This window comes from Oryctolagus cuniculus, chromosome 8, assembly GCF_964237555.1.
Source record: "Oryctolagus cuniculus chromosome 8, mOryCun1.1, whole genome shotgun sequence".
NCBI classification, from domain to species: Eukaryota; Metazoa; Chordata; class Mammalia; order Lagomorpha; family Leporidae; genus Oryctolagus; species Oryctolagus cuniculus.
The window spans coordinates 143,169,444-143,186,229 of NC_091439.1; the positions used below are offsets into that span (position 1 = coordinate 143,169,444).

Genomic DNA, 16,786 nt, shown 5'->3' on the forward strand with positions numbered 1-16,786 from the left:
GTCCAGCTGCCTCCCAGCCAAGCTCTGAGTCAGTGGGGGCTGTGGGCCAAGCCCACTGTTTGAAGTTCTGGATCACACACACCCTAGAGTCACTGGCTGAATGCCTGCCTGCCACTGCTGCCAGCAATAACTTCAAGTGTCCTGTCTCAGTGAACTGTTATGTGCACACCTGCAGGCTTCTGTAGTTTTGCCCTGTTTTAAAATGGCACCTGCCCTCTCTCAGCTGGATCACAGTTTCTGTTTTGGAGTGATTGGTTAGAATTGGACAACCCTCTACACTTCCACTAGGACCACTGACAGCTTCCAGCAACTACCAGCACCCAGGACTCCAGTCTGGACACACACCATATTCTCTCTCTGCTCTAACCTCATGGGTTGGTACAGTCTATCCTCCCTCCATCTCAAGAATGCTGCCAGCTCTGGCTTTCCATAGCTTTGGCTCTCCGCTCTCTCTGGCTGCATATCAGCACTCACTATGCAGGTTCAGGCCATTTCCCCTCCTCCCATGGGGCTTCCTGGGTGTTTTTCTCTCCAATTCTCCACCAAGAGTGTACCTCCTACACTATTCTCCTCACTGTTTCTCCCTAGCCTTTGAAGCATGCCACTCCCTAATCCTCCATTTTTTTCTTCTTCTGGTCCTCCTACTGATTTTGGGTTTGGTTTGTTCTTGTTTCTCTAGATCCTTGAGATGTATTGTTGGATCATTTAATTTTTCCCTTTCCAACTTGTTGATGTAAGCACTGATTGCTATAAACTTCCCTCAACACTACTTTTTCAGTATCCCATAATTTTTGATATGTTATATTGTCATCTTCATTTGTTTTCCAGAATTTTTTGAATTCTTTTATGATTTTTCCATGGCCTACTGTTCATTTAGGAACATGTTGTTTAGCCTCCATGTGTTCGCATGTTTTCTCACATTTCTTTAGTTAGTTAATTTCCTGCTTCATTCCATTGTACTCAGAAAAGATACATGATATTTCAGGTATTTTTTGATTTATTGAGACCTGCTTTATGGCCTAGGATATGATATATCCTAGAGAAAGTCCCATTCACTGATGAAAAGAATGTGTGTTCTTCAGTTTGGGGATGACATGTTCTGTAGAAAACAGGTCCATTTGGTCCATGGTGTAAATTTGTTCTGTTGTTGTGTGTATTTTTTTTTGTTGTTGTTGTTGTTTTGCCTAGTTGATTTGTCCATTGATGAAAGTGGTGTGTTGAAGTGTCTCATTATTGTATGAGTCTGTGTCTCCCTTTAGATCCATTAACATTGCTTTTAGATAGCCAGATGTACTAGTATTGGGACATGTACATTTATTGTAGTCATATCTTCCTATTGAATTGATCCTTTAATAATAACATAATGCTATTCTTTACCTTTTTACAGCTTTTGTGCTACTCCTGATCATTTTTGCTTTCCATTAGCATGGAATACCTTTTTCCATCCTTTCACTTTTAGTCTGTTTGTATCGTTGTTAGTCATGTGTGTTTCTTACAGGCAGCAAATAGAGGAATTTTATTTTTTTAATCCACTCAGCCAGTTTGTACCTTTTAATTGGAGAACTTAGGGCATTTATATGATTATTGTTGATAAGTAAGGAGTTTGCCCTGCCATTTTCCCATAACTATTCCTATTGTTTGGTTTGGAGTTCCTTTGTACTTTTACTAGATTTTCTGCCTTCACATGCTTTCATAATGATGACTACCTTTCTGTTTCTCTGTGTAGCACATCCTTTTAAAGCATCATTTATAAATCTGGATGAGTGGTGACAAATTCTTTCAATTTCTGTTTGTTATGAAAGGTCTTTATTTCACCTTCACTCATAAATGAGAGCTTTGCACGGTATAGTAATCTGAGTTGACAGTTTTTTTCTTCTAAGACTTAGACTACAGCTGGCCAAGCCCCGCCGGTTCCCCGGGCCTGGTGCCACGTGGGGAGCCGGCGGGCGCACGTTCAGAGGGGAGCGGCCCGGCCCGGTCCCTGCGTGGGCAGCCCGGCATCCTCGCCCTCGCCTGGAGTGGCGGACAGACCAGCGGGCGGCCGGGACCGGCGGCCGCCATTCCCGTGTCGCTGCGCCCTCGGGGGCCGCCGGAGCCAGCAGCCATGCCGCTGGGCCTGAAGCCCACCGGCAGCGTCTACAAGACCACGTCGTCCTCCATGTGGAAGAAGGGCCCGCAGGGGGAGATTCTCTGCCACCACTGCACAGGCCGGGGCGGCACGTCCGGCGGGGGCGCTGGCGCAGGCCGGCCGGAGCGACTGGGGGGCGGCAGTGGCGGCGGCGGCTTCCGCTCGACCACCTTCGCCAGCATGTCGGCCGCCCCTCCGCAAAGCAACGGCGGCGGGGGCGGCAAGCAGAGTAAGCAGGAAATCCACTGGAGGTCTGCTCGGCTGAGAAACACTAAATACAAATCCGCTCCAGCGGCCGAAAAGAAAGTGTCCGCCAAAGGCAAAGGGAGAAGGCATATTTTTAAATTGAAAAACCCCATCAAAGCTTCCAAGTCGGTCTCCACCATAATTACTGCAGAGTCCATCTTCTACAAGGGTGTGTATTACCAAATTGGCGACGTGGTTTCTGTGATTGATGAGCAAGATGGAAAGCCCTACTATGCTCAGATCAGGGGTTTCATCCAGGAGCAGTACTGCGAGAAGAGTGCGGCTCTGACGTGGCTCATTCCCACTCTCTCCAGCCCCAGGGACCGGTTTGATCCTGCGTCCTATATCATAGGGCCAGAAGAAGAGCTCCCAAGGAAGATGGAATACTTGGAGTTTGTTTGTCATGCACCTTCTGAATATTTCAAGTCACGGTCATCACCTTTTCCCACGGTTCCTACCAGACCTGAGAAGGGCTATATATGGACTCACGTCGGACCTACTCCTGCAATAACTATCAAGGAAACAGTCGCCAACCATTTGTAGTTGGAAACTTGCAGTGGGAGGGTGCCTGGTGTAGCAGTGAAGCTGCCAGTTGGGAAGCCACAGCCCATATCAGAGGGCCTGGGCCCAAGGCCTGGCTCCCCTCCACATTCCAGCTTGCTGCTAATGTGCACCTTGGGAGGTAGCAGGTGATGTATCCAGCACTTATGTCCCTGCCACCCGTGTGGGAGACCCAGGTGAAGTTCCACACTCCTGGATGTGGCCTGGCCCAGCCCTGGCATTGCAGGCATTTGGAGAGAGAGCTGGCAGGTGGGAGCTCCCCGCTTTGCCTGTCTCTGTGTGTGTGTGTGTGTCTCTGTCTCTCAATAGGAAAAAAATAATTAGAACTGGATTTCCAGTTATCTTGTACTCATATTATTACAAGATAATGCCACATGTTTCTTAAATGAAATTTTTAGCTGGAAAAATGAGTAGGTTACAGTTTTTTTCCCTACTACCCGATAATCATTATCATCTTCATTGCTGGTCATTTAAAGAATTAAGAGGAATAGAAAATAATGGACTGTATTTGAGGTTAAATACGACCTTCTGTATGTGTGTTTTCACAGGCAAGGTCTGTAAAGCCCAGGGAGACCATTGACAGCAGGTAGTTTCTATTTTTTTCTCCATAATTTATTCCTAGAAACTCATAAAATGGGATTGTATTTTTTTATAAGAACAAAATATTATGGTTTAGATTTCTGACCAGCGTCTTGGCCACGTAAAATGTAGCTGTGACAAATAGTGTCTATCATAAAACCATGCAAGCCTTATTTTGTGATCTAGAATGGAGTTTTGGCTGCTTCAGCCATGAGTTAAGTGACTGGTGGGTGATTTTATTAGTCCAGTCTTTTTTAAACTTGTATCTACTTCTGTTGCAAACAGGCACTGTCAGTCGTGTAGTGAAACCATTTGCTGTGGACTCAGCCTGGACCGGACAGGCCTGTTGTACAGAAGTGTCCAGAATTCAGCTGCAGGTCTTAGTTCACGTGCAGGTCAATTAAGTAGAGGAGCAGCAGCATGGGTATAGTGGGAAACAGGGTGGCACACACGTGCCTCTACTAACCCAGTTTAACCAGTGTTTTTCAGTCCTGGAAAATTGGTCAGGGTCTCATCTGATCATAACAATTTTGAGCTGAGGCACCATTCAACTGTTAGCCTTTCTGCACTGGTTTGTTTGTATTTTGGGAAGAAGCAACTGTAGACAGCTCTATGTATATAGGTGCGTTTCTATTCATAACAGCTAGAGTAAAATTGACTGTAAATACCTTTGTATATAATTTCCTAAATGCTGTTATTCACATTTTTGGATTAAAATGTGTTTTTCACCAAGTAAAAAAAAAAAAAAAAAAAGACTTAGACTATGACTCTCCATTCTTTCCTAGCCTATAAGTTTTCTGATTCAAAATCAACTGTCCATCTAATTGGAGATCCTCTGAAGGCAATATGGCATTTCTCTCAGGTACATTTTAAAACCCTTTTTTTATATTTTCCTGTTGAAAGTTTGACCACCATGTGTCATGCTAAAGATCTTTTCTGGTCATGTCCATTAGGAGTTCTATGTGCTTCCTGTACTTGATTGTCCCCTTTTCTCCAAAGTAAGGATGTTTTCAGTTATTACCTCACTGAATAGACCTTTTAATTGATTCTGTCTTTCCACACCTTTAGGAAATCCTAAAACCCATATGTTTGTTTATTAAATAGTATCACAGAAGCTGGCACTGTGGCTCAATAGGCTAATCCTCCACTTTGTGGCGCCGGCACACCGGGTTCTGGTCCTGGTTGGGGCACCAGATTCTGTCCCTGTTGCCCCTCTTCTAGGCCAGCTCTCTGCTGTGGCCAGGGAGTGCAGTGGAGGGTGGCCCAAGTGCTTGGGCCCTGCACCCACATGGGAGACCAGGAGGGGCACCTGGCTCCTGACTTCAGATCGGCACAGCGCACCAGCCGCAGTGGCCATTGGAGGGTGAACCAATGGTAAAGGAAGACTTTTCTCTCTCTCTCTCTCTCTCTCTCTCTCACTGTCCACTCTGCCTGTCAAAAATAAAAAAAAAGAAAAAGAAATGAATAGTATCACAGAGTAGTTTTTTTCAGGTAGAGTTTTTGCCCATTGAGGATGCCTGGGAAAGTTAGCTTTTGCTGGCTGAGAAAGGGTTTATGAATTTGAGAGTTTATTTGAGAATGTAGTTATAAGAAACAAATTATTTGGCTTTCTACTTATTGTCTAACACACAGATTTTAAGGCCTTTATAATTTCCTGAGTAATAGGTGTAGCTCTGATTCTTCATAACACACCCCTTTCTGGCAATAACTGTGAGCTCACTATACAACTTCAGAATGGAGAGAGTTGACCATAAACCACAAACATGCTTGGGTCTGGCATCTTCAAGTTCTCTTCTAGCTCTAGATGGGATCAGAATTGAACTGTCTGATAATTAGTAGGTGTTGGAGAACTGGGTTGGTGTTCAGGAAGCATGACAACTTTGGTGTTAGAAGTGACATCCAAAAAGATTACAGGGCAGGCACTATGTTGCAGTAATTTAAGCTGTTACCTGCAGCACTCACATCCCTTATGGGTCTCAGTTCAATTCCCAGCTGCCCCATTTCTGATCCAGCTCCCTGCTAATGTGACTTGGAAAGCAGCAGAGGGTGCACCCATGTGGGAGACCTCTAAGTTTAGTCTGAAGTGAATATAGCTATTTTGGGTTACTTTGGACTATTGTTCTAATGGTCTATCTTTCTGCATGTTTTTATATTTAATTTGTGTCTTTATATTTATGTCACTTTTATAATACTTATTTGAGATCTTGCTGCTGCTGAGTGTGGGCACCAGAAGATCATGGAAAAACTCCACCTTGAGACTCCGACCCACACTGCTTGGCACCCAGTGCTTACCTCATCGATGAACATGTACTCCCATTTTGCCACTACTCAAGCTCTGTGGAGAAGTTCCACAGCCACCACAGCCTTCAGAATGAAATTAGAAATGCTGAGGGGCCACTGTCATCACCAGGCCAAAGAATAAAGGTAAGGAGGTAAATAAAGCCGTAGAGATTAGAACAGAATTCATTTTATCTAAGTGGAAGTCAACATTTTACATTTCAGCTTTTTTAAGATTGTCCAGTTTGGATTTTGGCTTCTACCCTTAAAGAAGTTTCAAATTTCATTAACATTATTATAATTTATCGAAGCAGAATGATTTATTTCTAAGGTATTTGTTTCTTTGAAAACTGATAATGCTGAGTGACCTTAAGTAAAATGTGAGGAGGCACCAATATGCAACTCTTTTCCTAACAGCCTCTGCATATGTGATAAAGTTCTTGTTTAGGGATGGTGCCTCTCAGATTGCAGTTTTTTTACTTAACTCCTCAAATAAATATAGTTTGTCTCAAGTTTCTAAATTTACAACTATGGTCTCAATTCATGTATTTGCTAATGATATATATTTTTCTTGCTTAGGTAGTAACCTCCCAGTCTAGTTCTGCTGTATACTAGAAAATCTCAAATCATAATTCAAATATTTGAGGTAAAGTTCTCAACATTATTTGCAGGAATTATTTTATTAACTTGTATTCAATGTGGAAATAGTATAGTTCTATATTTTATTGCACTTCAAGTAAGGAATGGAAGTGGTACTCAAAAATTTGTTTTTAACCTTTTGGTTATACTCTTTGATCCCTATAATATGATACTTTATGCAGTGCTCAGAAATAGAAAAATATTTGAAAAATCTTAAAATAAAATGCTTATTTGAGGGCCAGCATTATGGTGCAAAGGCTTAGGCCATATGGGTACTGATTTGTGTTTTTGGCTGCTTCACTTATAATCCACATCCCTAATAATATGCCTGGGAAATCAGCATAGGATAACCCAAGTGCTTGGGCCCCTGCCACCAACATGGGTGACTCATGGCTTTAGCCTGGTCCAGCCCCAGCCATTGCAGCCACTTGGGGAGTGAACCAATAGATGGAAGATCTCTCTGTCTCTCCTTCTATCTATATAAGTCTGTTTTTCAAATAAATAAAATATTTTAAAAATTAAAATACTAATTTTAATGTTTATCTTAAATTCACAAAAATTGATTGCATTTAGCACATAGAAATGATGGTTGAAAATATTTGCATAATGTAAAATGGATAAACCAAGGTAATTGCCACATACATTCTATCATACACCTATTCTTTATGTTGGAGCTATTTAAAATGTAATCTCTTATTTACTTTCTATAGTCAAATGCATTGTCATTAACTACTGTCACCATGATGTATGCCAGACCTCTTTTGAATTTTTTCCTATGCAAATGAAATGTGTTTTCCTTAGACCGATATGTCCTCAAACCCCTCATATGTCTTTATATTTGTTTATTTAAAATATATTCATTTAAAAGGCAGAGTGACATAAAGAGAGGGAGAGACAGAGAGAGAGATATTTCACCTGCTGGTTTACTTCCTAAATGGCCACGATGGCTGAGACTGAACAATGCTGAAGCTAGAAGCCTGAAACACCATCTGGGTTTCTAGCATAGGTGCAGGGGCCCAACCACTCTAGTGATTATACAGCATTTCCCCTGGCACATTGACACGCAGCTGGATTGGAACTGGAACAACTGGGACTTGAACCAGCACTCATATGGCATGCTGGTATCACATGCAATGGCTTAGCCTATTGTAGTGTAGCACCAGCCTTTGTATATTTAAAATGGTTTTCTGATACACAGCACAGATTTGGGTGTTGGTTTAAATTTTCCCATGTGAAATTCTTTTAATTGATGTATTTAGCTGAAGCACATTTGAAGTGGTTATTGATATTGTTGGATTAATATGTACTATGTTTGCAATTAATTGCTATTTGTTTTAGTTATTTTTTAAAAGATTTATTTTTTTCATGGACCCTATATTTATTATTGTTTGTAATAATGAGTAAATTATACAGCATCTCAAATAGAGAGAAGTTGGAAAATAAAGCAGAGAAGAGATGGGATGGAGGGGAGGGAGGGAGTACTTGGAATACCTGTTTAAATAGGGCACTCAGGGAACATGTGCTTGATTGGAACCTAAAGAAAGGAGGGAGGAAGCGAGCCACGCAGACCCCTGCAGAAGGAAGGAAGCTCAGAGAGGAAGGAGATTCCAATACAATCCCATCAAGGTGGCATGTACCAATTCCATTTCACTAGTCCAAGTGATCAACTTTAGTTCACAATAGATCACACTGATAGGTCAGAGTCAAAAGGATCACACAAACAAGAATAGTGTCTGCTAATACTAACTGATAGAATTAGGAAGGACAGAATGATCCAACATGGAAAGCGGGATACACAGCAGACTCATAGAATGGCAGATGTCCTAAATAGCACTCTGGCCTCAGAATCAGCCCTTAAGGCATTCGGATCTGGCTGAAGAGCCCATGAGAGTATTTTAGGCATGGAAAGCCAAGACACTCTGGGAAAAAAAAAAAAAAGAAGAAGACCTAAATGAAAGATCTCTGTGAGTGAGTGAGATCCCAGTGGAAAGATTTATTTATTTATTTGAAGGTCAGAGTTACACAGAGAGAAGGAGAAGCACAGAGAGAGAGAGAGAGGTCTTCCATCCGCTGATTCACTCCCCAATTGGTCGCAGTGGCTGGAGCTGCACTGATCCAAAGCTAGGAGCCAAGAGCTTCTTCTGGGTTTCCCATGTGGATACAGGGGCCCAAGGATTTGGACCATCTTCTACTGCTTTCCCAGGCCACAGCAGAGAGCTGGATCAGAAGTGTAGCAGCAGGACTCAAACCAGCATCCTCATGGGATACTGGCACTGCAGGCTGTGGCTTTACCCACTATACTACAGCGCCAGCTTCTGTGTTAGTTATTTAAAGGAATTTTTAATATATTATATTGTCAGGGTTAAAGCAAATGTATGATAATTGCTATAACACAGTTCTCATCAATTTTATCATTAATGTGATATTAATATCAAGAGAATAAATTTAATGTAGTCAATAGATATAATTCCAAGACATGATATTTCTCTTATTCCTCTTTTCTTCTTTTTAATTTTTGAGATAATGTATTTTTAAATTTATATTCTAGCTAAAGGCTTAATTCTCCACTAAGTAAGGAATTAAATAAGTAAAAATTAAAAGGTGATATTCAGCAGGAATATAGGCAAAATCAAAAGAAAATACATACATTTTGCTCATCTACAGTAAATTATAAAATGATCAAATATCTCTAAAACTGTAGTAATATGTCATTCTAACTCATTGTTTTGACAAATATGTAAAACAAATATGGCAAAAGTGTATTTACAGTAATATTGATACATATATATTTCTTTTTTGTTTATTTTTCTTTATTGTTTTTTTCTTCCTTAATTTTAGTTCCTACATATAAGAGAGAATATGTAGTATTTGTCTTTTTGTGTCTGGCTTATTTCACCAAACATGATGCCTTCCAGTTGCATCCATTTTGATGCAAATACTATAATTTCATTCTTTTTATATCTGATTAATATTCTACTGCTTACATACATATATATATATATCACATTTTCTTTACCCATTCATCTGTTGATGGACACTTGTTTGATTTCATATTTTGAGTATTGTGAACAGTGCTGCTATAAAAATGGTGGCACAGGTATATCTTTGATAGAGTATGTTCATTTCATTTGGGTATATACACAGAAGTGGGATTCTTGGGTCATATGGCAAGTATATGTGTTTAGCTTTTTTCAGAAATTTCCATACTGTTTAGTGGCTGCACTAACTTATATTCCCATGAACAGTGTATAAGATTTCCCCTTTCTCCTTATCTTTGCCAGAACCTATTACATTTTGTCTTTTGGATAACAGCCATTCTGACAGGGGGTAAGTGGTATCTCATTGTGGTTTCAATTTGCATTTCCCTGATGGGTAGTGACTTGTGCATTTTTTCATATATTTCTTGGCCATTCTTTTTATTTTGAGAACTGTATGTTGAGGTCCTTTGCTCTTTACTTCCTTGGATTTAAAAAAATTATTTATTTTGTTGAAAGAGTCATATAGAGAGTGAGAGACAGAAGAGAGACAGAAACAGAGAGAGATCTTCCATCTGCTAATTCACTCCCCACATGGCTACAATGGATGGGGCTCGACCAGGCCAAAGCCAGGAGCTTCTTCCAAGTCTCGCACATGGGTAATAGGGGCCCAAGCACCTAGGCTATCCTCTGCTGCTTTTCTCATGTCGGAAGCAGGGAGTTGGATCATAAGTGAAGCAGCTGGGACATGAACTAGCACCCATACTGGATTCTGACATTACAGGCAGAGGTTTTACCCAATATGCCAAAATGCCAGCCTCTGAATTGATTTTTTTTTTATTGTTGAGTTTTTGAATGCTGATATAGTCTGGATTTTTATGCTTTGTCGAATAAGTAGCTTTAAATGTCTTCTTCTCCTTCTGTTGGATGTGTCTTCACTCTATTGGTCATTTTCTTTGCCATGCAAAAAGTTCTGAGTTTGATATAGTTCCATTTCTTTAGTTTTGCTTTTGTTGCCTGTTTTGGAGGTCTTGTCCAAGAAATCTTTCCGTACACTAATGTTGGTGTATTTCCCCTACAGTTTCTTCCAGTTATAGTCTCAGTCCTTAAATTTGGGTCTTAGGACATTTTGAGTTGATTTTTATATATGGTGTGAGGTGTGAATTTAATTTCATTCTTCTACATACATAAATCCAGTTTGCCAGAAGAATTTGTGAAGAGATTATACTTACTCTACTGTATGATCTGAGACTATTATCAAAAATAAGTTTTCTGTATGTATGTGGATTAATTTCTGGGTTGTCTATTTTATTTATTTATTTATTTATTTATTTATTTATTTATTTTGAGAGGCAGAGTGGACAATGAGAGAGAGAGAGAGAGAGAGAAAGGTTTTCCTTTTTCTGTTGGTTCACCCCCCAATGGCTGCTGCAGCCAGTGCACCACACTGATCCAAAGCCAGGAGCCAGGTGCTTTCCCTGGTCTCCCACAGGGGTGCAGGGCCCAAGAACTTGGGCTGTCCTCCACTGCACTCCCAGGCCACAGCAGAGAGCTGGACTGGAAGAGGAGCAACTGGGACAGAATCTGGTGCCCCAACCAGGACTAGAACCCAGGGTGTCGGCACCGCAGGCAGAGGATTAGCCTATTGAGGCATGGCACTGGCCAATCTATATGTCACATTTTATGCCGGTAACATGTTGTTTTCATTGCTATACTAGTAATTGTACTATGCATTGAAATCAGGTATTGTGATGCTTCCAGCTTGATTTTTCTTACTTATGATCACTTTAGCTATTCTAGGTCTTTTGTGATTCCATGTGAATTTTAGGATTGTTTTTTCCTAATTCTATAAGAGAATGTTGTTGATATTTTGATAGGGATTGCATTGAATCTGTAGGTTATTTTAGGTAGTATAGACATTTTATTTTATTTTATTTTTTTAAAGCTTTATTTATTTGAAAGGCAGAGTTACAGAGGCAGGGGGAGGAGAGAGAGAGGGAGAGAGGGAGAGAGATAGGTCTACCATCCACTGGTTCAATCCCTAACTGACTGCAATGGTTGGAGCTGGACTGATCCAAAGCTAGGAGACTGGAGCTTCTTCCAGGTATCCCATGTGGGTTCAGTGGTCAAAGCCCTTGGACCACCTTCTACTGCTTTCCCAGGCCATAGCTGGGAGCTGTATCAGAAGTAGAGCAGTTGGGACTCAAACTGCTGCCCAAATAGTGTGCCATCCCTGCAGGGATGTGGCACTATGCCACAGTGCCAGCCCCTATGGACATTTTAATGATAATCATTCTTGCAATCCATGAGCAAGGGATATCTTTCCATTTCATGGGGGTCCTTGTTGATTTCTTTCATCAGTGTTTGATACCTTTCATTGTAGAGATCTTTTGCTTCTTTGGTTAAATTTATTCATAAATATTTAATTTTTTGGTGGCCATTGTGAATGGGATTTTTTTCTTGATTTCTCTTTCACTGAATTCATCATAGCATATGAAAAATCTCCAGCATTTTGTATATTTATTTTGTAACCTGCAATTTCACTGAATTGGTTTATCTATTCTAACAGCTTTTTGGTGGAGTGTTTATGTTTTCCATGTGCAATATCATGTCATCTGCAAGAATAATTTGACTTACCTTTTTCCAGTTTTGATACTCTTTCTTTCTTCCCACTCCCTAATTGCTCTTGCTAAAACTTCCAGTATTATTTTGAATAAGAGTGGTGAAATTGGACACCTTTGTCGTGTTTCAGATCTGAGAGAAAACACTTTCAGTGTTTTCCCATTCAGCATGATATTGGCTGTTGGTTTATCATATAAAACCTGTATAATTTTGAGTATGTTTCTTCTCTATCTGATTTATGGAGGGTTTTTATCATGAAAGTGTATTGAATCTTATCAAATGTTCTCTCTGCATCTATTGAGATGACCATGTCGTTTTTATTCCTTATTATATTTATGTGATTTATGATACTTATTGATTTGCAAATGTAGAACCACCCTTGCATTTCTAAGATAAATTCCACTTGATCATCATATATGATCTTTTTGATATTGTTTATATTTGACTTGCTTATATTTTTCCCTGTGGCTATTAAAGTATGTTCCTTTTACCTAACAACCCAACCAGCCAGCTCTTCTCAATATAAGAGTCCTTGAATTTAATGAGATCATATTGAATGATTTTTTTATTTAATGTATGCATTTTTACATAGATACAACTTTAGGAATATAGTGGTTCTTCCCCCCATGCCCCCCACTCCACTCCCTTCCCACCTCCCATTCTCTTTTCCATCTCCTTCTTCATTATAGATTATTTTTAGTATGACTTTATATATAGAAGAGGGCAAATTGTTAAAATCTTTGGCTTGCTTATATTTTGTTGAGAATCTTTGCATCTATGTTCATTCAGGATTTAGGTCTGTAGTTTTCTATTTGTGTTGTATCATTGGTTTTGGTATCAGATTGATGCTAGCCTCATAAAAAGAGTGGCTGAGTTCCATCCTCTTCAGTATTTTGGAATAGTTTAAAAATTATTTGAATGAATTCAGCAGTAGAGCCATCAGGTCTTAGACTTCTCCTTGATGGAAGACTTTTGACTACTGTGTCAATCTCATTGCTTATTATGGGTTTGTTTAGATTGTCTATATTTTCTTGATTTAATCTTGGTAGATTATATGTATCCAGAAATTTATCCACTTCTCCAAGGTTTTCCAGCTTTTTAGCATAGCTCTAATGGGCTTTCTGTGCAGAGCCTAGGCTGCCAAATGAGTCCTGAGACTCCTCACTTTCTGACAATGTTGACACCTGTGGAGAAAAATATGAACTTCCTGATCTGCTGAACCAGCTTGAGGTCCTGTCTTGGAAGTGTTATTCCTGTGGGAATCTTCCAATATCAACTGTGGCTACTGCCAAGCTGCTATCCATGGCAGGAACATCTCCCCACTCCCAGATGGATTTAAATTCACTGCCCACTTTCCTAGCCCCATTGCAGCAGGGGCTGTGTCTCTTTCTCAAGAGTCAGGTACGGCAGGCAGAATCAATGTCACTTAACAGTCAACTATCCTAGGCTACCATTTCCTCAGCAGTCAGCACTGCCACTGGTGGTGTGATCTATAAAAGTCTTGATAAAGGCCGGTGCTGTGGCTCAATAGGTTAATCCTCCACCTAGCGGCACCGGCACACCGGGTTCTAGTCCCGGTCGGGGCACCGGATTCTGTCCCAGTTGATCCTCTTCCAGGCCAGCTCTCTGCTATGGCCCGGGAGTGCAGTGGAGGGTGGCCCAAGTGCTTGGGCCCTGCACCCCCATAGGGGACCAGGAGAAGCACCTGGCTCCTGCCATCGGATCAGTGTGGTGCACTGACCGCAGTGCGCCAGCCGCGGTGGCCATTGGAGGGTGAACCAACGGCAAAAAGGAAGACCTTTCTCTCTGTCTCTCTCTCTCTCTCTCACTGTCCACTCTGCCTGTAAAAAAAATAAAGTCTTGATATTACTTTTATGTCATCCTTTAAGTACTGGAAGAGATTTGGAAAATGTTTAGTCATCTTGTTTGCTACTTATAAAATCTGACTTATGTTGGCCTTTTCTTCAACTGATTTTCTTTCCCTTGAGTAAGACTAAATTTTTTCTTTCTTTACATGAATGGTGATTCTGAATTTTATCATCAATATTGTAAACCATGTGTTGCAGACATTGTGGATACTCATATTCTTCAGAAAAATTATTTCTATTTTACAAGGCAGTTAGTTGGCTGGATTTAAATTCTAAAGTGTATTCCTTACAATGGTCACTAGGTAACTCTGTTTCTTTCAGCTTCTAGTGACTGCTTTTTTATTGCTTTTTTTTTAATCTGAAGTGTCCCATATAGTGTACTGTAGTGTTTTATATCCAAATTTAGGGACTTAAATTCTTTGATTTTCTCTATTCCAGGGCCTATTTTCCTTTTCTCCCATTCTTTGGTTCTCTTTGTAGCCTGAAATTTCTACCAAAACACCCTAATTAAAGCTGTAACTTTGACTCCCTTGATCTATGTGTAAATAGGAAAGTGTCCTCTGGTAAAATGCACAAAATGAATGACTTTCTCTTCTGCCAGTTCCCTCAGTTCAGCATCTGCCTTTTATTGTGATGCACTCCAATTCCCAAATGGTTGTGATACAAACTGTGAATTTTATAATTTTTTTTCTTTCATAGGTTCATCTTGTTAATACTTTGTCATGAACATGACACTTTTGAGTTGTTTCTGTTATAAAATTTTCTCTACACTGTACTATTGATTTAAATAGTTGCCAGTTTTATTTTTTCTCCGCATGTCAGGTCCTTCTTGAATAGGAATAATTTATGTAAAATGGAAATAGAACTAGTCAGATTTAGCTCAGTTTAAAAACATTTTGGGCTGGCGCCGTGGCTCACTAGGCTAATCCTCTGCCTGCAGCACTGGCACTCTGGGTTCTAGTCCTGGTTGGGGTTCAAGTTCTGTCCTGGTTGCTCCTCTTCCAGTCCAGCTCTCTGCTGTGGCCCAGGAAGGCAGTGGAGGATGGCCCAAGTCCTTGAGCTCTGCACCTGCATGGGAGACCAGGAGGCACCTGGCTCTTGGCTTCAGATTGGCACAGTGTGCCAGCCCTGGCGGCTACTTGGGGGGTGAGCCAACAGAAGGAAGACCTTTCTCTCTCTCTAACTCTGCCTGTCAAAAAAAATTTTGAATTTCCCAAATATGGAACAATGTGTTCCCTTGTAATTTTTTTTTATAAAATGAACCTTTTTTATTTATTTATTTATTTTTTAATTTTTTTGACAGGCAGAGTGGAGAGTGAGAGAGAGAAACAGAGAGAAAGGTCTTCTTTTGCCATTGGTTCACACTCCAATGGCCACTGCGGCCGGTGCACTGCGGCCGGCGCACCACCCTGATCCAAAGGCAGAAGCCAGGTACTTAACCTGGTCTCCCATGGGGTGCAGGGCCCAAGTACTTGGGCCATCCTCCACTGCACTCACTGGCCCAGCAGAGAGCTGGCCTGGAAGAGGGGCAACCGGGACAGAATCCGGCACCCCGACCGGGACTAGAACCCGGTGAGCCGGTGCCGCAAGGTGGAGGATTAGCCTAGTGAGCCACGGCACCGGCCCCCCTTGTAATTTTAATTTGTGTTTCTCATTTATTTGTCCCTCTGTATTCACCTTTTTTATACTTTAAAGAGTGTCTTTCTGGACTATGCACATTTTCCAATTATTTTGCCAACTATATTTTCTTTTCTTAAGATTTATTTATAAAGTCAGAGTTACACACAGAAGAAGAGGCAGAGAAAAAGAGAGAGAGAGAGAGAGGTCTTCCATCTGATGGCTCACTCCTCAATTGGCTGCAATGGCAAGAGCTGCACTGATCTGAAGCCAGGAGCCATGGGTCTCCCATGCAGGTGCAGGGCCCCAAGAACTTGGGCCATCTTCTATTGCTTTCCCAGGCCATGGCAGAAGCTGGATCAGAAGCAGGCACCTATATGGGATGCTGGCACTGCAGGTGGTGGCTTTACCTGCTATGCTATAGTGCCAGCCCTGCCAATTATTTTTTCAATATTTTTTATATTTCAAAATGTTTGCCAATTATTTTTTTCATATGATTGGTCATTTTTTGCTATTAGGAAGGTAACTTTTCTGTGGTGCAACTTTTTTCTTTTAACGTTGTTGTGTGTTTCTTTAATTTTATCATAAGGAGTATGGGTATTTATATATTCAGATTTCTCAACTTGGGCTTAGATAGCTTCTGAATATTGAGTTTCTGTTAGAATGGACTTTTCAACTGCTGGTGCTGTGGCATAGTGAATTAAGCCACAGCCTGTAGTGCCAACATCCCATTCAAGTCCTGACTGCTCCACTTCTAATCTACCTCCCCATTAATGTGCCTGGGAAAGCAGTGGAGGATGGCCCAAAGTCCTTGGGACCCTACACTCATGTGGGAGACACAGAAGAAGCTCCTGTCTCCTGGCTGGCCTGGTCCAGCCCCAGCCATTGTGGCCATTTGGGGAGTGAAGCAGTAGATGAAAAATCTCTTACTTCCTCTATGTCTCTCCCTCTCTGTCTCCCTCTCTCTCTGCCTTTCAAATAAATAAATAAATAAATAAATAAATAAATCTTTTTTAACAGACTTAATTCACTTTGTTTTCTTGTGTAAAATCCTATTTTGTAGCCACATCTGGAGCCTGGGTCCTCTGCACAAATACTCTGGTGTGAGTCTTCATAAGATGGTCCATGCTTTCCTGATAGGGAGACTTGGTGAATACATTCTTTTTCCAGAGGTTGGGGATCAGATTGCTGTAGGTCTTGGGGATAGCATAGAAGGTGCCCTTTGTGGCCCAGGGTAGCAGTGCACCCACTGGCTGAAGTGTGGCAGCCACCAA

General features: G+C 41.0%; 1 pseudogene; it reads left to right on the forward strand.

Annotated features, from left to right (window-relative positions):
- Positions 1-1,994: 1,994 nt before the first annotated feature.
- Positions 1,995-4,267, forward strand: LOC127488282 (GATA zinc finger domain-containing protein 1 pseudogene; annotated as a pseudogene).
- The last annotated feature ends 12,519 nt before the right edge of the window (positions 4,268-16,786 follow it).